The sequence below is a fragment of the Chlorocebus sabaeus genome, chromosome X (assembly GCF_047675955.1).
Source record: "Chlorocebus sabaeus isolate Y175 chromosome X, mChlSab1.0.hap1, whole genome shotgun sequence".
NCBI lineage: Eukaryota > Metazoa > Chordata > Mammalia > Primates > Cercopithecidae > Chlorocebus > Chlorocebus sabaeus.
Window position 1 is genome coordinate 105,364,203 of NC_132933.1, and position 22,285 is coordinate 105,386,487.

General features: G+C 45.1%; 1 protein-coding gene and 1 non-coding gene across 3 annotated transcripts in view; both read right to left on the reverse strand.

Annotated features, from left to right (window-relative positions):
* The window catches only part of ZNF157 (zinc finger protein 157), a 49,505-nt gene that overhangs the window by 17,510 nt on the left and 9,710 nt on the right, over window positions 1-22,285 (reverse strand). The window lies entirely within an intron of this gene.
* LOC119622054 (small nucleolar RNA SNORA11) lies at window positions 8,233-8,361 on the reverse strand. The gene has a single exon (XR_005238648.1). It is a non-coding gene; the product is annotated as a small nucleolar RNA SNORA11 (small nucleolar RNA).

Genomic DNA, 22,285 nt, shown 5'->3' on the forward strand with positions numbered 1-22,285 from the left:
CAGAGGTTGCAGTTAGCCGTGATCGCATCACTGCACTTCAGCCTGGGCAACAGAGTGAGACTCCATCTCAAAAAAAAAAAAGAAAGAAAGAAAGAAAAAAGACATTGGGTTGCTATTAAACAATGAAGATAAAGAAGAGTAGGCCTGGAATACAGAGGACCCCTTAAAGCACACTACAATGCCCTGTGATTAAAGTCAATTGAAAACTACAACAACCCAATTCAGGCAGGACTAACAGTAGCCGGCTGATATAATTTGGCTGTGTCCCCACCCAAATCTCAGAAATTACGTCTGTATATAAATATATAATTTTTTTTTTTTTTTGAGATGGAGTTTCACTCTTATTGCCCAGGTTGGAGTGCAATGGCACGATCTCGGCTCTCTGCAACCTCCGCCTCCTGGGTTCAAGCAATCCTCCTGTCTCAGCCTCCCGAGTAGCTGGAATTACAGGCATGCACCACCACGTGCAGCTAATTTTTTGTCTTTCCAGTAGAGATGGGGTTTCACCATGTTGGTTGAAGTGGGTAGAAATCAGTGACAAATAGAGAGAAACAGAAAGAATAGGCCAGACGTGGTGGCTCACATCTATAATCCCAGCACCATGGTCAGACTGGTCTGGAACTCCTGACCTCAGATGATCTGCCCGCCTTGGCCTCCCAAAATGCTGGGATTACAGGCATAAGCTACCACACCTGGCCAATATATAATTTTTTTTAGAGGCAAGGTCTTGCTATGTCACCCAGGCTGGACTGGATCCTCTTCCCTCAGTCGCCTAAGTAGCTGGGACTACAGGCATGCACCACTGCCCCTGGCTACAGGACTATAATTTTTATGAGTATTTCTTCTTTATTTTGTTAGGCATATGTGTGTAGATACATAAATATATATGCATGTATATCACAAGTATTTGTTTTGTTCCCTCTCTTATCCTCTTATCATCTAACATAAAATCTATTAATACTTAACTTTGTAGTATGATATTTATTTTTTGAGACAAGGTCTCGCTGTCTCACCCAGGCTGGAGTGCAGTGGTTCAATCACAGCTCACTGCAGCCTCGACCTCCAAAGGCCCAGGCAGTCCTCCCACCTCAGCCTCCTGAGTAGCTGGGACCACAGGCACACACCACCACACCTGTCTAATTTTTGCATTTTTTATAGAGTTGGGTTTTCACCATGTTGACCAGGCTGGTCTCAAACTCCTGACCTCAAGTGACCCTCCCACTTCGGCCTCCCAAAGTGCTAGGATTATAGGCGTGAGCCACCACTCCTGGACCACAATATTTATTTAAGTTACAGGACATGAGGAGAAAGTGTGAGCATCGCCCACTGACTTTGTCTCCTCTTCTGAGGAAAAGAAGGTGTTTTTAGTTGTATATTTGACAATTGCATCATGTTAGACAGAAGTACGAGCTTGTTATATTTATTTAGAGATTAAGTATGATTTAAAGAGATGTGTATAGGTGCCAAGATAATGAGGGGTGGACTGCAATAATCAATTTGATGTGTCGATTGGACTGGATATATGCCCCAGTTATTCAATCAAACACTAATCTAAGTGTTGCTGTGAAGATATTTTGTAGATGTGATTAACATCTACAATTAAGCCAGGCATGGTGACACACACCTGTAGCCCCAGCTATTCAGGACGCTGAGGCAGGAGGATAGCTTGAGCTCAGGAGTTCAAAACCAGCCTGGGCAACATAGCAAGATGCCCATCTCTTGAATAAAAGAATCTAGCCAGGAGCAGTGGCTCATGCCTATATTCCCAACACTTTGAGAGGCTGAGACAGGAGGATTTCTTGAGCCCAGGAGTTTGAGCAATGCCTGGGAAACACGGCGATGCCTCCACCCCTGTAACCCCAGCATTTTGGGAGGCCAAGGTGGACAGATAGGTTGAGCCCAGGAGTTCAAGACCAACCTGGGCAACATGGTGAGACCCCGTCTCTACAAAAAAAAATACAAAAAGTTAGCTGGACATGGTGGTGTGCGCCTGTAGTCCCAGCTACTTGGGAGGCTGAGGTAGGAGAATCACTTGAGCCTGGGAAGTCAAGGCTGCAGTGAGCTGAGATCACACCACTGTACTCCATTCAGCCTGAGCAATAGAATGAGATCTTACCAAAAACAAAACAAAACAAAACAAAACAAAAACACTGCTGAGGAGGGCTCAGAAGGAAGGAAGTAACACAACTAAGAAAGCTTCTATCATCTTACAAAATACAAACATCATCCTGCAAAAAATGTTGGAAATATGAATGTTAAAAGTGCTTCTAGTTTGACTCAGAAGGAAATGAGGAACATGATACTGGAAACTAGATGAAAACCCATCCTTGTTATATAATGGCAGAAAACTTAACAGAATTTTATTCTGGAAATACCCAGAGGTACTTTCCATACAAATACTTCAGTATTTATTTAGCTGAGAGATTTTCGAGCAATGTGTTTGAAGGGGCGGCCTGGTTTTTTCTTACAGCTTACAGAAAAATGTGAGACATAAGAGATACATTGAGTAAGAAACTGCTAAGCAAAAAGGAACCAGCACGTGATGATTTGGGAGATTCTCAGCCGATCCAGATTGTAATAGATGCTAAAATTAGAAAATTCACTGTTGGCCAGGTAGAGTGGCTCATGCCTATAATCCCAGCACTGTAGGAGGCCAAGGTGGGAGGATCACTTGAGCTCAAGAGTTCGAGACCAGCCTTGGCAACAAAGTGAGACCCCCATCTCTACAAAAAATAACAGAATTAGCCAAGTGCCTGATTGGGGTTGGAACTTTGAGCCCCACGCTCAACCTCCTGGGAGGGGAGAGTGGCTGAAGGTTGACTCGATCACCAGTGGTCAATGGTTTAATCAATCATGCCTAGGTAATGAAGCCTCCATAAAAAACAAAAGGGGCGCAGTGGCTCACGCCTGTAATCCCAGCACTTTGGAAGGCCAAGGCAGGCGGATCACGAGGTCAGGAGATTGACACCATCCTGGCTAATATGGTGAAACCCTGTCTCTACTAAAAATACAAAAAATTAGCCGGGCATGGTGGCACACACCTGTAGTCCCATCTACTTGGGAGGCTGAAGCAGGAGAATCACTCGAACCTGGGAGGCAGAGGTTGCAGTGAGCCAAGATCTCGCCGTTGCACTCCAGCCTGGGCGACAGAGCAAGACTTTGCCTCAAAAAAAAAAAAAAAAAAAAGAGGGGGGGCACTGGGGGTGGTAGCTCACGCCTGTAGTCCCAGGTACTCAGGAGGCTGAGACAGGAGGATAGCTGGGCTGGAGCCCAGGAAGTTGAGGCTGCAGTGAACTGTGATCATGCCACTGCACTACAGCCTGGATGACAGAGTGAGACCTTGTCTCAAAAAAAAAAAAAAAAAAAATTCACTGTTGGGAAAGCATGCTCTTTTCCTGGAAAGATTAGATATGTGACTCAAGGATCTGATGACCCATTTCAGCAGAATCAGGAATAGAGATGGGATTATCCAAGAAAGCTCTGTGGATGGCCTTCTTGTCTAATAGGAACACACACAGGAGAATGACAAGGCTTTTGAGAATGTTATACCAGTACAAACACTGCCAGCTTAAACGGAAAGAAACAGAGAAAAGACAAAATGACAGAAGGCTGTCAGACTTCCAAAATTTTACAGGCAGGAAATGGGCTAATCGAACTATCCGGTTATAAACATGTGCTACCTTCAAGAAAAAGGAAGAATGACTCCAAGGGCAGAACCACAGGTGCAGAGGCATGGGTGAGGCAGAGGCCAAGAGAGCAAAGCAACAGGAGATTTTTTTTTTTTTTTTTGGAGACAGAGTCTTGCTCTGTCCCCCAGGCTGGAGTGCAGTGGCAGGATCTCAGCTCACTGCAACCTCCGCCTCCCGGGTCCAAGCGATTCTCCTGCCTCAGCCTCCTGAGTAGCTGGGATTAGAGGGGTGCACCACCCGTGCCTGGCTAATTTTTGTATTTTTAGTAGAGACGGGGTTTCACCATGCTGGCCAGGCTGGTCTCAAACTCCTGACCTCAGGTGATCCACCTGCCTCAGCCTCCCAAAGTGCTAGGATTACAGGTGTGAGCCACCATGCCCGGCCTCAACAGGGAATTCTTTTCAGGCCTTAATCTAACGATATTTTCCCTACTGGGTTTCAAACTCGATTGGGATCAGTGAACCCTTTATGACTTCCAATTTCTGCCTTTTGGAATGGGAATATCTATCCTATGCCTATCCCACCATTGTAGTTTTGGAAACAGGTAACTTGTTTTCCAGTTTCACAGATCCACAGGCAGAAACTGATGCCGTAATGGGTTAAGACTTTGGGGTATGTTGGGATGGGATGAATGTATTTTGCATGTGGGATGGACATAAATTTGGAGGCTAGAGGAAAAACTATAGTGTTGAATGGTGTGCTCCCCCAAAAGATATATCCACATCCTAACACCCAGGCATGGTGAATGTTACCTGGGTGTTATTTGGAAAAAGGATCTCTGCGGATGTAGTTAAGGATCTGAGTTGAGATCATTCTGGATTAACTGGGTAGCCCCTAAATGAAATGACAAGTGTCTTTTTCCAGAAGAGGAGAGGGGAATGATGCTATACTTCCAGGGCACCATTCAGGTCGCCATCACAGTGGCCAAGAGTAGCATCACAGTTGTCATAGTGTCATGGCAGCTGATGATAAACAGGCTACACAGATGGCTGCAGGTTAGGAAGACGACAAAGTGACAGAAGCATCCTCAAACAGTTCTGTTGCTATTAAAATCAATACAGGTTCAGGGCCGGGCGCAGTGGCTCATGCCTGTAATCCCAGCACTTTGGGAGGCCGAGGTGGGTGGATCACGAGGTCAGGAGATTGAGACCAGCCTGGCTAACATGGTGAAACCCCGTCTCTACTAAAAATGCAAAAAATTAGCCAGGCATGGTGGCAGGCACCTGTAGTCCCAGCTACTCGGGAGGCTGAGGCAGGAGAATAGCGTGAACCTGGGAGGTGGAGCTTGCAGTGAGCCGAGATCCCACCACTGCATTCCAGCCTGGGTGACAGAGCACTCCCTCTCAAAAAAAAAAAAAAAAAAAAAATTCAATACAGTTTCAGTATCCCCAATCCAAAATCTTGGCCAGGTGTGGTGGCTCACACCTGTAATCCCAGCACTTTGGGAGGCCGAGGTGAGTGGATCACCTGAGGTCAGGAGTTCAAGACCAGCCTAGCCAACACAGTGAAACCCCGTCTCTACTAAAAATACAAAATTAGCCGGGTGTGGTGGCATATACCTATAGTCCCAGCTACTCAGGAGGCTGAGATAGGAGAATTGCTTGAACCCAGGAGGCAGAGGTTGCAGTGAGCTGAGATCGTGCCACTGCACTCCAGCCTGGGCGAGACAGAACAAGAGTCTGTTTCAAAAAAAAAAAAAAAAAAAATCCAAAATCGGAAATGCTCCAAAATACAAAACCTTTTGAGCACCAACATGATGCTCAAAGGAAATGCTCATTAAAGCATTTTGGATTTGGATTTTCAGATTAGGGATCCCGAATCAGTGAATATAACTCAAACGTTCCAAAATAAGAAAAAAAACAATCCGAAACACTTCTGGTCCCGAGTATTTCAGACAAGAGAGTAAACCAAAAGATGCTCTAACTAAAAATTGAAACATGAGTTGCAAATGGGAGCCAGTCGGAAAGTTTAGTAACTGTTTCATCCCTCATTTGAAACCAGTAACACTTCGGAAAACTTTCAGTGCAGAAATGTTGAGTTTTGTGATACACCACCTACCTCTCCTGACACAAAGTCATATATATTAAACAAGAGGAAACAGATCAGGGCATGTCATTGCCTCAAAGGGAGCTTAGAGGAAGGTCAAATCAAAGACCTACCAAGAACCTCACTGTCAGAGTGAACAGACTAAGACTAACCAAAATACTTGAAAAGGTAAGTGGAAGAACAAAGAGATCAAGGGGGAAATTGAGAAGGAAAACTGAAAGAGAAATGCTGGATATCAAAAGAAACAAGAACAATCGACAAAAAGAATGTAAGAACAAAGAAACGGGAAAGGCAGAATATAGGGCAGCTGAAAGACATATGAAACAGACAACCACATGGAATCACGTAGAGTGCTGCTCATTTCACAAAGACCAGAAAAAGAGAGAGAGAGACAGAGACAGAGAGAGAGAGACAGAGACAGAGACAGAAGCTGCCAAAGCTGCTGTTCTGCTAAAAACAGGCAGAAATGGAATTCAAGAGGAAAGTTTTTTTTTCTTTTGAGACGGAGTTTCGCTCTTGTTGCCCAGGCTAGAGTGCAATGGCAGGATCTCAGGTCACTGCAACCTCCGCCTCCCAGGTTCTAGCTATTCTCCTGCCTCAGCCTCCCGAGTACCTGGGATTACAGGCACCCACCACCACGGCTGGCTAATTTTGTATTTTTAGTAGAGACAGCGTTTCTCCATGTTGGTGAGGCTGGTCTCGAACTCCCGACCTCAGGTGATCTGCCCGCCTCAGCCTCCCAAAGTGCTGGGATTACAGGCGTGAGCCACTGTGCCTGGCCCAAGAGGAAATCTTATGCAAGAGAAAGAAGCACTACTGCGGTCATTCAATTCTGTCTTTTTGGTGGTTCTCACTTCACAAATCAGTTTCCCTTTGGAAGCTCCTTAAGAAGCAGCACAGCATTTTGAGGCACAGATAGGAAGACTGACTATATCCAAGGTATGCTCTTCCCATGGGGACACTGGGTCCCTGTTGGGAACAATACTTTATCCATTCCTAGTCATCTGGATATTGACTAGCACTTCCTTATTTAGTAATGCTCCTCCCACACAGACTTATTTGAGAACAAAATCATCAGAAAACTCAAATTGTGCATCATCTACCAACTCAGAAAAAAATAGAACCAGCCAGAAGAAGAGTGTTGGAAAAGCATGAAGACATCAAAAAGGAAGGGAAGATAGACTGAAGATTCGAGAGGATGGTAAAGATGAAAACACGTGGAATGCAAATTCTACTCAGATGTATCGAGGCAAGTATAGTACAGTATGCAATAACCACGGCTTCCTTTTATTTTTCTTTGAGACAGGGTCTCCCTCTGTCACCCAGGCTGGAGTGCAGTGGCATGATCTTGTGTCACTGCAGCCCCGAACTTCTGGACTCAAGCAATACTCTCACTTCAACCTCCCAAGTAGCTGGTACTACAGGCATGTGCCACTACACCCAACTCATTTTTGTATTTTTAGTAGAGACGGGGTTTCGCCAAGTTGACCAGGCTGGTCTCGAACTCCTGACCTCAAGTGATCTGCCCACCTCGGCCTCCCAAAGTGCTGGGATTACAGGTGTGAGCCACTGTGCCCACCCTTCATCCTATAGTTTTTAAAATCTTACTTAAAAACTGAATGAGACCAAGGAAGGAGGATCACTTAAGCCCAGGAGTTCGAGACCAGCCTGGGGAACATACAGAGACCTCCTATCTACAAGAAATTAAAAAATTAGCCAGGCATGGTGACGTGCGCCTGTAGTCTCAGCTAGTCGAGAGGCTGAGGTGGGAAGATCTGCTTGAGCCTGGGAGATTGAGGCTGCAGTGAGCTGTGATCAGGCCACTGCACTTGAGCCTGGCCAGCAGAGCAAGACTCTGTCTTGAAAACAAGTTAATGGCTCCCAGTTACTTGGAAGGCTGAGGCAGGAGAATCGCTAGAACCCAGGAGTCAGAGGTTGCAGTGAACTGAGACCTGCCATTGCACTCCAGCCTGGGCGACAAGGCAAGACTCTGTCTCAAAAAAAAAAAAAAAAAAAAAGAAATTGATGAAAAAATCTTTTCAAAAAGACAAACAGCCACAGAAGACCGGTAATATCACTTATGAAAAGGTTGTAATTGAAAATATTGTTTCCGGCCGGGTGTGGTGGTTCACACCTGTAGTCCCAGCACTTTGGGAGGCTGAGATGGGAGGATCTCTTGAGGTCAGGAGTTCGAGACCAGCCTGGCCAACATGGTAAAACCCTGTCTCTACTAAAAATACAAAAATGTTGCCAGGCATGGTGGTGCACACCTGTAATCCCAGCTACTTGAGAGGCTGAGGCAAGAGAACTGCTTGAACCTGGGAGGTGGAGGTTGCAGTGAGCTGAGATTATACCGCTGTACTCCAGCCTGGACAAAAGAGCAACACTCCATCTCAAAAAAAAAAAAAAAAAAAAAATAGAAAGAAAGAAAAAGAAAATAAAATATTGTTTCTATCATCCATATGAAGATTTAACAAAAGATTTCTTTTTTTTTTTCATATGTGGGGCATTTGTTCAGAGAGAGGTCACAAGTTTTGTGCCCCTCATCACAATGACCCCAGGTTCCCATTGGGTGTGTTGTAAACAGAGGAAGCATTCTTCAGGCCCCGTGCTCTGAGCACACCCCAGAAGATTTCTTGACACTCAAGTATTAGGGGCCGGGCGCGGTGGCTCAAGCCTGTAATCCCAGCACTTTGGGAGGCCGAGACGGGCGGATCACGAGGTCAGGAGATCAAGACCATCCTGGCTAACATGGTGAAACCCCGTCTCTACTAAAAAATACAAAAATCTAGCCGGGCGAGGTGGCGGGCGCCTGTAGTCCCAGCTACTTGGGAGGCTGAGGCAGGAGAATGGCGTGAACCCGGGAGGCGGAGCTTGCAGTGAGCTGAGATCCGGCCACTGCACTCCAGCCTGGGCGACAGAGTGAAACTCCGCCTCAAAAAAAAAAAAAAAAAAAAAGTATTAGGAACTGCCGCCTGCAGTGGTTCACCCCTGTAATCCCACCAACTCAGGAGGCTGAGGCAGGAGGAGTGCTTGAGGCCAGGAGTTCGAGACTAGAGTGGACAACGTAGTGAGATTCTGTCTCTACAAAAACAAAAATTAAAAAATTAGCCAGGCATGTTGGTGTGCGCCTATGGTCCCAGCTATTCGGGAGACTCAGGTGGAAGACTCCGACTGAAAAAAAAAAAAAAAAACATAGCCAGGCACAGTGGCTCAGGCCTGGAATCCCAGCACTTTGGGAGGCTGAGGCAGGAGGATGACTTGAGCTCAGGAGTTTAGGACCAGCCTGGGCAACACAGACCTCATCTCTACTAAAAATTTTTTTTAAATTAGCTGGATGTGATGACAAGCACCTGCAGTCCCTGCTACTCAGGAGGCTTAGGTGGGAGGATCATTTGAGTACAGTAGTTCAAGGCTGCAATGAGCTATGATTGTGTCACTGCACTCCAGCCTGGGAGATGAAGCAAGACGCTGTCTCTAAGAAAATAATAATAATAAGGTAATAAAAAAAATTAAGTATCAGGAACTCTCCACTATAAAGGAATTATTGATTTCTCTGTATAAGTATTGCAATTTTTTTTTTTTTTTTTTTTTTTTTTTGAGACAGAGTCTTGCTCTGTCACCCAGGCTGGAGTGCAATGGCACAATCTCAGCTCACTGCAAACTCTGCCTCCTGGGTTCAGGTGAGTCTCCTGCCTCAGCCTTCCAAGTAGCTGGGATTATACACACGCGCCACCACGCCTGGCTAATTCTGTATTTTTAGTAGAGATGGGGGTTCTACCATGCGCCACCACGCCTGGCTAATTTTTGTATTTTTAGTAGAGATGGGGGTTTTACATTGGCCAGGCTGGTCTCGAACTCCTGAGACCACCTCAGCCTCCCAAAGTGCTGGGATTACAAGTGTGAGCCACCGCGCCCGACTGAGGCATTGTAATTCTTGATTGCAGCTCCTACTCTGCTGTGTCTTCTAGAATATACAGATTAAGCAAGACTTCAGGACCAGGCATGGTGGCTCACGCCTGTACTCCCAGCACTTTGGGAAGCTGGGGTGGGTGGATCACTTGAGCTCAGGAGTTCAAGACCACCCTGACCAACATGGTGAAATCCCATCTACTAAAAATACAAAAATCAGGCTGGGCACGGTGGCTCATGCCTGTAATCCCAGCACTTTGGAAGGTTGAGGTGGGCAGATCACCTGAGGTCGGGAGTTCAAGACTAGCTTGACCAACATGGAGAGACCCCATCTCTACTAAAAATACAAAACTAGCCAGGCATCGTGGTGCATGCCTGTAATCCCAGGCTACTCGGGAGGCTGAGGCAGGAGAATCACTTGAATCCGGGAGGCGGAGGTTGCAGTGAACTGAGATCGTCCCACTTGTTGCCAGCCTGGGCAAGAAGAGCGAAACTCCAACTCAAAAAAAAAAAAAAAAAAAAAAAATAGCAGGGCGTGGTGGTGCACGCCTGTAGTCCCAGTTACTTGGAAGGCTGAGGGACGAAATTGCTTGAACAGAGGTTGCAGTGAGCCAAGATCATGCCACTGCACTCCAGTCTGGGTGACAGAGTGAGACTCCATCTCAAAAAAAAAAAAAAAAAAAAAAAAAAAGACTGCAAAGTTTTCTTGTTCGGTAAGTTCAGTAGGATTGCTGACACGCATGCCTACTTTCTAAAACTTGTATTGATATTTTCTTCTTTTTCTCTTCCTTTTACTCTAATATTTATTTATACCTAGAAGCATCCTAAAATACAAAGGAAACAAAGGCAACAAGCAAATAAATAACAAATAAATAAAGGGCAGATTGGGAGCTGCGCGGGGTGGCTCACGCCTATAATCCCAGCACTCTGCGATTATGGGCGGATCACTTGAGGTCCGGAGTTCAAGACCAGCCTGGCCAACATGGTGAAACTCCATCTCTACTAAAAATACAAAAATTAGCCCGGTGTGGTGGTGCACACCTCTGGTCCCAGCTACTTGGGAGGCTGAGGCAGGAGAATTGCTTGAACCTGGGAGGCAAAGGTTGCAGCAAGCCGAGATCGCACCACTGCACTCCAACCTGGCGACAGAGAAAGACTCCATCTCAAAAAAAAAGTCACATACTGTATAATTTCATTTATATAACAGTCGTGAAATGATAACATTCTAGAGATAGAGAACAGATTAGTGTCGGGGTTAGGAACCTGGAGGCAATAGATGGCAGGCACAAGGGTAGCAGGTCTGGTTGTGAAATGGCAGCAGGAGACATCTTGGGGTTGTGTCAATGGCCACATCCTTGTTGTGATGTTATTCTGGAAGGTGTCACTATTGGAGGAAACTGGATAAAGTGCACATAGGATCTCTCTGTATTATTCCTACAATTGCCTGGGAATCGATACTGATCTCAAAACCAAAGTTTAATTTTTAAAAATGCATAGCTCACCTAGGATGGTTGCGTAACTGCTTTAGACTGTGGCTACGCAGTAGTAACCAGAGAGTGTCGAGAACAAGGTCGGGTAGGAGGGAATCTCCTGGACACAGAAGAGAACAAGTAAGAACATGGCGGTGGGAGCCACGCTGCCTGGGTTTGAATCTTGGCTCTGACTCATGCTTGTGCTGTTACTCTGGCTAAGTTACTGCCTTCCTCTGAGCCTCAGTCTTGTCATCTGTGAAACTTGGGTGAATTCATATGTGGAATCAAGGCCGGGTGCAGTGGCTCACACCTGTAATCCCAGCACTTTGAGAGACCGAGGCAGGTGGATCACCTGAGGTCAGGAGTTTGAGATCAGCCTGGCCAACATGGTGAAATCTGTCTCTACTAAAAATACAAAAATCAGTTGGGCATGGTGGCGTGCACCTGTAATCCCAGCTACTCAGGAGGCTGAAGCAGGAGAACGGCTTGAAGCCGGGAAGTGGAGGTTGCAGCGAGCCAAGATCAAGCCACCTCACTACAGCCTAGACAACATGAGAAGACTCTGTCTCAAACACACACACACACACACGTGGAATCGCTTAGGGCAGCACCTGACACAGAGCCAGCATTCAAGAGTTTGTTATGAGAAGAATATACATTTGTAAATACTTAAATACTATTATTTAATTAAATCTTCAAAGAGTTATGAAAGGCAAAGAAGGACCCTTCTCAACTGAATAACACTAAAGTGATGACAAGTAAATGCTAAACATAATCCTAAATTGGATCCTTTTGCTATAATGGATGCTATTGGGACATCCAAACACGACGCAGTCCATTCGCTTTGGAACTGCCATCCACAAACCAAGCATCTTTTTGTTGGTCAGTTGAGAGCTGGAGCATTGTCCAATCGATGATAGAACTGACCAACTCCTCCTTCATTAGTCCTGGCGGAAGAGTCTACCTGGTTGTGAAAACTGCTAACTCTGCACTCCCCTGGCAGCATATTCTTGTACGAACCATTTCCATGTAATTATGGAACTCCTCTGGGCACTGCACTCCCTATTGGAGCTTTACACTATCACCCAAGACATCATGGATATTTTAGGTTTCAAAATTATTTTATGTCCTTCAATCATAAGGGCACTTTCAATTAATGTCTAATCCAAGCTCAACTGGAAATTCTCTAGTCCAAAGTCCCAGATTACCACTAGGAGGCGCTCTTAGGCTTTTGCCATAAGCGCCGGTCTCTGTTCCACAAAGGGCCTTTGTACAGATAATCTGTCTGTGCCGGCACCCCAGGTTCTATTCTATACTTCGTAGGCTTGGGCAATCTTATTGGTTCCCATTTAGCATGTCCAAGTAATACTGCTTGAAGGGTGGATTTACAATACTAGAGAGGGGAAACATTCCACAGTCAGATACAATTTCAATCTCCATAATACATTGAGGTAAAAGAGATGCAACCATTTCAAATAAAGCCTGTTCAAATCTGCAAATTTTCCAAACTTTCACCTTAATCCCATCAACCCTTACATTCCTCCACTGGGATTTCATCAACAGGTTTGAGTGTCACAATACTAGTTAGAGGAAGTGTTCCCTGTCAGTCATAACATCCATTCCCATAAAACATTCAGGTAAAACCTGTTTGTTTTTATTTTTTTAAAAAAAACTAATTATTTATTTATTTATTTATTTATTTGAGACTGAGCCTCACTCTGTCGCCTAGGCTGGAGTGCAGTGGCGCGATCTCGGCTCACTGCAGCCTCCCCCTCCCAGGCTCAAGTGATTCTCCTGCCTCAGACTCCCAAGAAGCTGGGACTACGGGCACGTGTCACCACACCAAGCTAATTGTTTTTTGTTTTTTTTTTTTAATTTTCAGTAGAAACAGGGTTTCACCATGTGAGGCAGGCTGGTCTCGAACTCCCGACCTCAAGTGATCCACCAGCCTCGGCCTCCCAAAGTGGTGGGATTACAGGGGTGAGCCACTGCACCCAGCCACAAAGCCTGTTTAAACACATTCCAATTTTCACCCAAATGTACACCTTAATCCTATCAACTGTTACATTTCTATATTCTCCCAATCTAGTTGTAGCCCATGTTACACCTTCACTAATGGATTTTGGTACCTCCATATGTGAGGCTTCCATGTAAAGGAGTCCCAGAAAGTTCTCTTTTCCTCCCATTTTACCCAGAGACTTCTCTTTGCCACCCATTTTATGTGCATAAAGCTTTGGGTCCCCATCCCGAGGTGGAGCCAAAGAACCTTTGCCCTTGGTCTTTTTTATTTTATTTTATTTTGTTTTGTTTTATTTTATTTATTTATTTATTTATTTTTCTGAGATAGAGTCTCGCTCTGCCCCCAGGCCGGAGTGCAGTGGTGCGATCATGGCTTACTGCAGGCTTGACCTCCCCAGCTCAAGTGATCCTCCCACCTCAGCTTCACAAGCAGCTGGAATTACAGGCGTGCACCACCACACTCAGCTAATTTTTTTTTTTTTTTTTTTTTTTTTTTTTTTGTAGAGATGGGATTTCGCTATGTTGCCCAGGCTGGTTTTGAATTCCTGGGCTCAAGTGATCCACCTGTCTCAGCCTCCCAAAGTGCTGGGATTACAGGCCTGAACTACAGCTCCCGGACTGACCTTGGCCAATATTTTTGGTTTTTTTTTTTTTTTTGAGACGGAGTCTCGTTCTGTCGCCCAGGCTGGAGTGCGGTAGCACGATCTCGGCTCACTGCAAGCTCCACCTCCCGGGTTCACGCCATTCTCCTGCCTCAGCCTCCTGAGTAGCTGGGACTACAGGCGCCCGCCACCACACCCGGCTAGTTTTTCTATTTTCAGTAGAGACAGGGTTTCACCATGTTAGCCAGGATGGTCTCCATCTCCTGACCTTGTCATCGATCCGCCCGCCTCGGCCTCCCAAAGTGCTGGGATTACAGGCGTGAGCCACCGCGCCAGCCGGTCAATTTTTTACCTCGACTAATCTGCCTGGCTAATGCCCCAGGCAGTTGATGGCGGAGTTCCCATTGTAATCTTTGCCTTTCCAGCTTTTTAAATTCCTCCCACACTGTGATAAATGGAATCAACTTGTTAAGGACCCTTTAATGTTTGGGGACTAAGGAGGATCCCTTTGGCCCACCCAACCTTGATGGTGCTGTTTTAAGACTTCTGTTTCAACATCATCAGTTTCCATTTTATTCATCCCTTTTTTTTTTTTTTTTTTTTTTTTTTTTGAGACACGGAGTCTGGCTTTGTCACCCAGGCTGGAGTGCAGTGGTGTGATCTTGGCTCACTGCAGCCTCTGCTTCCCAGGTTCAAGCGATTCTCCTGCCTCAGCCTCCCAAGTGCTGGGACTACAGGCATGCGCCACCACGCCCGCTAATTTGTATTTTTTAGTAGAGACAGGGTTTCACTATATGTTGGCCAGGCTGGTCTCAAACTCCTGACCTCAGGTGATCTGCCTGCCTGGGACTCCCAAAGTGCTGGAATTACAGGCATGAGCCACCAAAGCCCAGCCATCCCGTTTCTTTTTTCTTTTTTTATTTTTTCTTTCTTTCTTTCTTTCTTTTTTTTTTTTTTGAGACTGAGTCTCTCCCTGTCACCCAGGCTGGAGTGCAGTGGCGCAATCTCAGCTCACTGCAACCTCTGCCTCCCGGGTTCGAGCAATTCTCCTGCCTCAGCCTCCCGAGTAGCTGGGACTACAGGCACCCGCCACCACGCCCGGCTAATTTTTTTGGTATTTTTTAGTAGAGATGGGGGTTCACCATATTAACCAGGCTGGTCTTGAACTCCTGACCTTGTGATCCACCCACCTCGGCCTCCCAAAGTGCTGGGATTACAGGCATGAGCCACTGCGCCCGGCCATCCCATTTCTTAATAGCCACTGAGAGATTTCCACTTTGCTGGTAGACTTGACTCTTCCCTAGGCTTCTCCCCATTTTCATGTTGACTTAATGTTTTCATTAGCAGCTGTGGGATCCCTGAAGGGAAGCTGGGGCAGCAAATTCAATGAGGTTTTTGGGACTATTGCTGTATTTTGCAGCTGGAAGTTTACATGAGGTGCCTATGCAAAAAGACCCCTTAACCATAGCTGAATATGGCCTGGGTAACGGGCATATTCAGCAGGTGAATATCACAGGCACCATAAAGCCAGTCCATCATATCAGCTGCTTCATCAGGGGTGCTCCTCTTGGCATATGTTACTCAGTCCCGTACTTAGGGTTGTGAAAGAAAAATAAATCTCAGGACTCCAAAATCATTAAACCAAGGAGTGTTAGGCAAACCTGCTTCACATTTTATTCCCAAGTAAGATAGCTACAAAGATTTAAAAAAAAAAAAAAAAAAAGGCTACATGCCTCCCTCACAATTTGCCCACAAGAAAATACCTTGTGGGCCTCAAACCTTTACCTTAAGATGTTCTGGGTTGGGCACCGGTGGCTCACACCCATAATCCCAGACTTTGGGAGGCCGAGCCTGACCAACATGGTAAAACCCCGTCTCTACTGAAAATACAAAAATTAGCCGGGCGTGGTGGTGCGTGTCTGTAATCCCAGATACTTGGAGGCTGAGGCAGGAGAGTCGCTTGAACCCGGGAGGCAGAGGTTGCAGTGAGCCGAGATCACGCCACTGCACTCCAGCCTGGGCGTCTCAAAAAAAAAAAAAAAAAAAAAAAAAAGTTCTGTTGATTTTCACCCTGGCAACGTAAATTGATAGCTTATCTTCACAGGTGCAGGATGACAAAGGACACACAGAACTCAATGTCCTCCCTCTGCTCACCTGAGACAAAAGGATATCTGATTGCTTCCTCAGCCCTGTTGTTTCATTAGACAGACTAGTCTATCCCCTCTCACATGTAAATTATGTATTCAGTGAAAAGCTGATCAAAGATCCAAGAGAATGCAATCTTTTGTCTCTTATCTACCTATGACCTGGAAGCCCCCACTTCAAGTTGCCCCGCCTTTCCGAACGGAATCAATGGACATCTAACACATACCTTGGGCACCGGTTCTCAGTATCTCCTGAGTACTGTGTCACTTACCTTTGGTCACTCATATTTGGTTCAGAATAAATCTCTTCAAATATTTTACAGAGTTTGAGTCTTTTCGTCAACAGGGTAAACACACTTTACAGGCGCTTTGGGCGAGTCTGGCATGCTAGGTCTTCCCTCATGAATAACTTCTTGTGTTTTTGTGTGTCTGGCTCAAGTATAGCCATCTGTGATTGGTCACTATGAGCTGTGGGTCCTGCATCAACCCAGACATGCTCTTCCACTCTACAGCATTCAAAATCAAACATACTACCACTATAAATTAGCTACTCTCACAATTCATTTCAGTAAAGGATTTTCTGGCACTCTTAAGTGATTATAGTAAAGTCACAGGATACAGGCTTAATAAAAGTCAATTGTTTTCCTATATACCCGAAATGAACAATTGATATTTGAAATTAAAAACACAATACCATTTACGTTAGCACCAAAAAGATAAAATATACATAAACCTAACAAAATATCTAGAAGACATACATGAGGAAAATCAAACAAAATTTGGCATGAAATATATCAGAAAATATAAGTAAACAGAGAGATATTGTATGTTTATTGACAGAAATGTTAGAATAGTTAGGTAGTTATCTTAGGTAGTTAGACATGAGCAGAGCAGGAGAGCACCACCCCCCAAATCCCACCAGGAGGTGATGTTCAGGCAGTTAAAATTGTTTCTCTAAAATAATAATTGCTCCCTGCTCCTCCTCCTTCTCTTCCTCCTGCTCCTCCTCCTCCTGCTTCTCTTCCTCCTCCTGCTTCTCCTCCTCCTGCTGCTCCTCCTCCTCCTGCTGCTTCTCCTCCTCCTGCTCCTCTTCCTCCTGCTCCTCTTCCTCCTGCTGCTCCTCCTCCTCCTGCTGCTTCTCCTCCTCCTGCTCCTCCTCCTTCTCTTTCTCCTCCTGCTTCTCCTCCTCCTGCTCCTCCTCCTGCTCCTCCTCTTTCTCCTCCTCCTCCTGCTCCTCCTCCTTTTCTTTCTCCTCCTCCTGTTCCTTCTCCTTCTCTTTCTCCTCCTCCTGCTCCTCCTCTTTCTCCTCCTCCTTTTTCTCCTGCTCATCCTCCTCCTCCTGCTCCTCCTAAAAAAAAAAAAAGAAAAAAAAACAATAAAAAATAAAAATAATAATTGGTTGCAGCTGGCGCCAGGGAAAGGCAGTCTCTCAATAGATACAAAAAAACCTGAAACTGGTGATCAGCAGCTTCCCAATAAGATCTCAGGAGTTGGGCCAGTGGGCTCAAGACATGTGCACTACGATGCAAAATGGCCGAGTTTAACTGGTATGTAACCTTCCTTTAGGAACACTCCACTGGTAACGGAAAAACTCCTCAAGTGAGCATGCGTACAACTTCAGTAACCACAATGTGCATGCAGCCCCTTCCCAAGCGCTGACAAGCCACTGCACATGCGGACAGCCCACCCCAAGAAAAGAATCAGAGGAGTAATATAGACCCAGGAAGCATAAAACCCCAAGTCAAAGGTCAAACCGCACATTTGATCTCTGAAGTCGCCTGCTTGACCCTCTTCCAAGTGTAGTTTGCTTCCTTTCATCCCTGCTCTAAAGCTTTTTAATAAACTTTCACTACAACTCTAAAACTTGTCCCGGTCTCTCACTCTGTCTTATGCCCCTCAAATTCTTTCTTCTGAGTAGGCAAGAATTGAGGTTGCTGCAGACCCGTATGGATTCTCTGCTGCTAAATGGAAGACTCAATACTGTTAACATGTCAGTTGTCCCCACCTTGATCAGGAGATTCAACATAATCCCAATCAAATTCCCACCAAATTATTTTGTGGCTATCAAAAAACTGATTCTAAAGTTTATATGGAAAGGCAAAAATCCAAAATAGTCAACATAGTACTAAACAAGAACAAAGTCAGAGGACTGAGACTACCCAACTTCATGACTTACTATAAAACTAGAGTAATCAAGGCAGAGGTATTGGTGAAAGAATAGGCAAATCGATCAATGGAACAGAATAGAGAGCCTAGAAATATATATACACACAAAAACAGTCAACTGATCATTGACAAAGGAGCAAAAGAAATTCCGTGAAGAGGCCGGGCGCGGTGGCTCAAGCCTGTAATCCCAGCACTTTGGGAGGCCGAGACGGGCGGATCACGAGGTCAGGAGATCAAGACCATCCTGGCGAACACGGTGAAACCCCGTCTCTACTAAAAATACAAAAAACTAGCCGGGCGAGGTGGCGGGCGCCTGTAGTCCCAGCTACTCCGGAGGCTGAGGCAGGAGAATGGCGTAAACTCGGGAGGCGGAGCTTGCAGTGAGCTGAGATCCGGCCACTGCACTCCAGCCTGGGCGACAGAGCGAGACTCCGTCTCAAAAAAAAAAAAAAAAAAAAAAGAAATTCGGTGAAGAAATAAGTCTTTTCAACTAATGGTGCTGGAACAACTGGACATCCATATGCAAAATTAATAATAATCTAGACACAGTCCTTATATGTTTCACAAAAATTAACTCAAAACTGGGAGGCCAATGCAGCGGATCACTTGAGGTCAAGAGTTCGAGATCAGCCTGGCCAACATGGTGATACCCCATCTCTACTAAAAATACAAAAATTAGTCGGTTGTGGTGGTGTGCACCTGTAGTCCCAGCTACTCAGGAGGCTGAGGCAGAATTGCTGGAACCCAGGAGGCAGAGGTTGCAGTGAGCCGAGATCGCACCACTGCGCTCCAGCCTGGGTGACAAAGGCAGACCCTGTCTCAAAAAAAAAAAAAAAATTAACTCAAAATGGATTATAGACCTATATGTAAAATGAAAACTATAAAATTTCTATAAGATAACAAAGAAGAAAATCCAAGAAACCTTGAGTTTGGTGATGAGTTTTTAAATACAACACCAGCCAAGTGCAGTGGCTCGTGCCTGTAATCACAGCACTTTGGGAGGCTGAGGTGGGTGGATCGCTTGAACCCAGGAGTTCAAGACCAGCCTGGGCAACCTAGTGAGACCCCATCTCTGTAAATATATATATGTATATGAATACAACACCAAAAGTATGACCTGTGAAAGAAAAAAAAAGTATGTTGTACATTATTAAAATTAGAAACTTCTCTTCTGTAAAAGACACTGCTGACAGAATAGACAAGCCACAGACTGGGAGAAAATATTTGCAAAACACTTATCTCATAAAGGACTTGTATTGAAACCACTGTTGTAAAATTATAATGAGATAATTATTACAGTGAAAGAGATCCAACCTAAACCAACTCCATCTTGCTGCTAACCTTCAAACTGTCTTTGTTCATTCCTGGGCACAGACCAAACTAACTTTGAGAGGAACTTAGTTTTGTTTTTTGAGATGGAGTCTGGCACTGTCTCCCAGGCTGGAGTGCAGTGGCGCGATCTCGGCTCACTGCTACCTCTGCTTCCTGGGTTCAAGCGATTCTCCTTCCTCAGCCTCCCGAGTAGCTGGGATTACAGGTGCAGGCCACCACACCTGGCTAATTTTTGTATTTTTGTAGAAATGAGGTTTCGCCATGTTGACCAGGCTGGTCTCAAACTTCTGACCTCAGGTGATCCGCCTGTGTGAGCCTAAGTGCTGGGATTATAGGCATGAGCCACCAAGCCCAGCATGAGAGGAACTTGGCTTATAGTTTAAAACAAAGAGGATAACAGCCCTTTCCCAAAACAAACACCCTTCCTGTCTGGGGACTAGCCTGCCTTTGTAGGACTAAGAAATTAGTCACAAGATTAGAAATAATGGTTTAGGAGTCTTGCAACTAGAGGCTACGAGATTCTGACTCTACCCAAATTGTTCCTGGGAATAACATCACAATTGTAAAACCTAAGATTAGTGCTTGAGATATTTTGCAGACTCTGAACTTAATTGATCAGTTGGCACCACCCAGATCCATAAACTGGCTCATCTGGTCTTGTGGCCCCCACCCAGGAACTGACTCAGCACAAGAGGACAGCTTCAACTCCTATGATTTGATCTGTGACCTGACCAATCAGCACTTCCAACTCACTGGCCCCTACCCACCAAATTATCCTTAAAAACTCCAATCCCCGACTTTTCAGGGAGACTGATTTGAGTAATAATAAAAATTCCAGTCTCCCCTATAACTGGCTCTGCGTGAATTACTCTTTCTCTATTGTAGTTCCCCTGTCTTGATAAATCAGCTCTGTCTAGGCAGCAGGCAAGGTGAACCCATTGGGAGGTTACAGTATCCAAAACATACAAAGAACTCTTAAACTCAACAATAAGAAAACAAACTACTCAATTAAAAAATGGGCAAAAGATCTGAAAAGATAACCTCATCAAAGACATTCAGATGGTAAATAAGCATATAAAAAGGTCCTCAACTTCATGTCACTAGAGAATTGCAAATTAAAACAAGGATATAGACCACACACCTATTAGAATTTTTTTTTAAAAAAAATGGGTGGGCACGGTGGCTCACACCTGTAATCCCAGCACTTCGGGAGGCTGAGGCAGGAGGATCATTTGAGGCCAGGAGTTCAAGACCAGCCTGGGCAACATGGTGAAACCCCGTCTCTACTAAAAATACAAAAATTAGCCAGGCATGGTGGCACATGCTTGTAGTCCCAGCTACTTTTGGGAGGTTGAGGTAGGAGGATCACCTGAACCCGGGGAGGTTGAGGCTACAGCGAGCTGTGATCATACCACTGTGCTGTCTCAAAATAATTAATTAATTAATTAAAAAGCTGACAATACCAAATACTGGTGTAACCGCCCAATGGGTTCACCTTGCCTGTTGCCCAGACAGAGCAGATTTATCAAGACAGAGAAATTGCAATAGAGAAAGAGTAATTCACACAGAGTAATTCGCAAAGACCTGGAGTTGTATTAATACTCAAATCAGTCTCCCCAAGCATTTGGGGATCAGAGTTTTTAAAGGATAATTTGGGGGGTGGGGGGCGGAGAGGCAGTGTAAGCCGGAAGTGCTGATTGGTCAGGTCAAAGACGAATTCATAGGGAATCAAAGCTGTTTTCTTGTGCTGAGTCAGTTCCTGGGTGGGGGCCACAAGATCAGATGAGCCAGTTTATCGATCTGGGTGGTGCCAGCTGATCCATCAAGTGCAGGGTCTGCAAAATATCTCAAGCACTGATCTTAGGAGCAGTTTAGGGAGGGTCAGAATCTTGTAGTCTCCAGCTGCATGACTCCTAAACCATAATTTCTAGTCGGGTGGCTAATTTGTTAGTCCTACAAAGGCAATCTAGTCCCCAGGCAAGCAGGGGATTTGCCTTGGGAAAGGCCTGTTATCATCTTTGTTTTAAACTACAAACTAAGTTCCTCCCTAAATTAGTTCAGCCTACGCCCAGGAATGAACAAGGACAGCTCGGAGGCATGAAGCAAGATGCAGCTGATTAGATCAGATCTCTTTCACTGTCTCAGTTACAATTTTGCAATAGTGGTTTCATTGGTGAAGATGTGGAGCAACAGTAATACTCATTCATTGCTGGTGGAAATGCAAAATGGTGAAAAACTTGGGAAGACAGTTGGGCAGTTTCTTTCTCTCTCTCTCCTTTTTTTTTTTTTTTAGACGTGTTGCCCAAGCTGGAGTACAATGGCACGATCTCACCTCACTGCAACCTCTGTCTCCCAGGTTCAAGCCATTCTCCTGCCTCAGCCTCTCAAACAGCTGGGATTACAGACACCTGCCACCACACCCAGCTAATTTTTTGTATCTGTAGTAGAGACAGGGTTTCACCATGTTGACCAGGCTGGTCTTGAACTCCTGACCTCAGGTGATCCACCCACCTCAGCCTCCCAAAGTGCTGGGATTATAAGCATGAGCCATCGTGCTCTGCCTGGGCAGTTTCTTATAAAGCTTATAAAGCTTATATGACATAGCAATTATGCTCCTAGTTATTTAGCCAATTGAGTTCAAAACATGTTCACACAAAACTCCACACATGAAATGTTCATAGTAGCTTTTTTCATCATTGCTAAAACCTAAAAACAATGAAAGTGCCCTTCGGTAGGTGAAGGAATTAAGCAAACTGGCACTGCAATCCATGGAACTATCAAACCACAAAAAAACATGGAGGAACCTTAAATACAAATTGCTAAGTGAAAGAAGCCAGTTTGAAAAGACTACATACTCCATGATTCCAACTATATGACATTTTAGAAAGGGCAAAACTAGACCT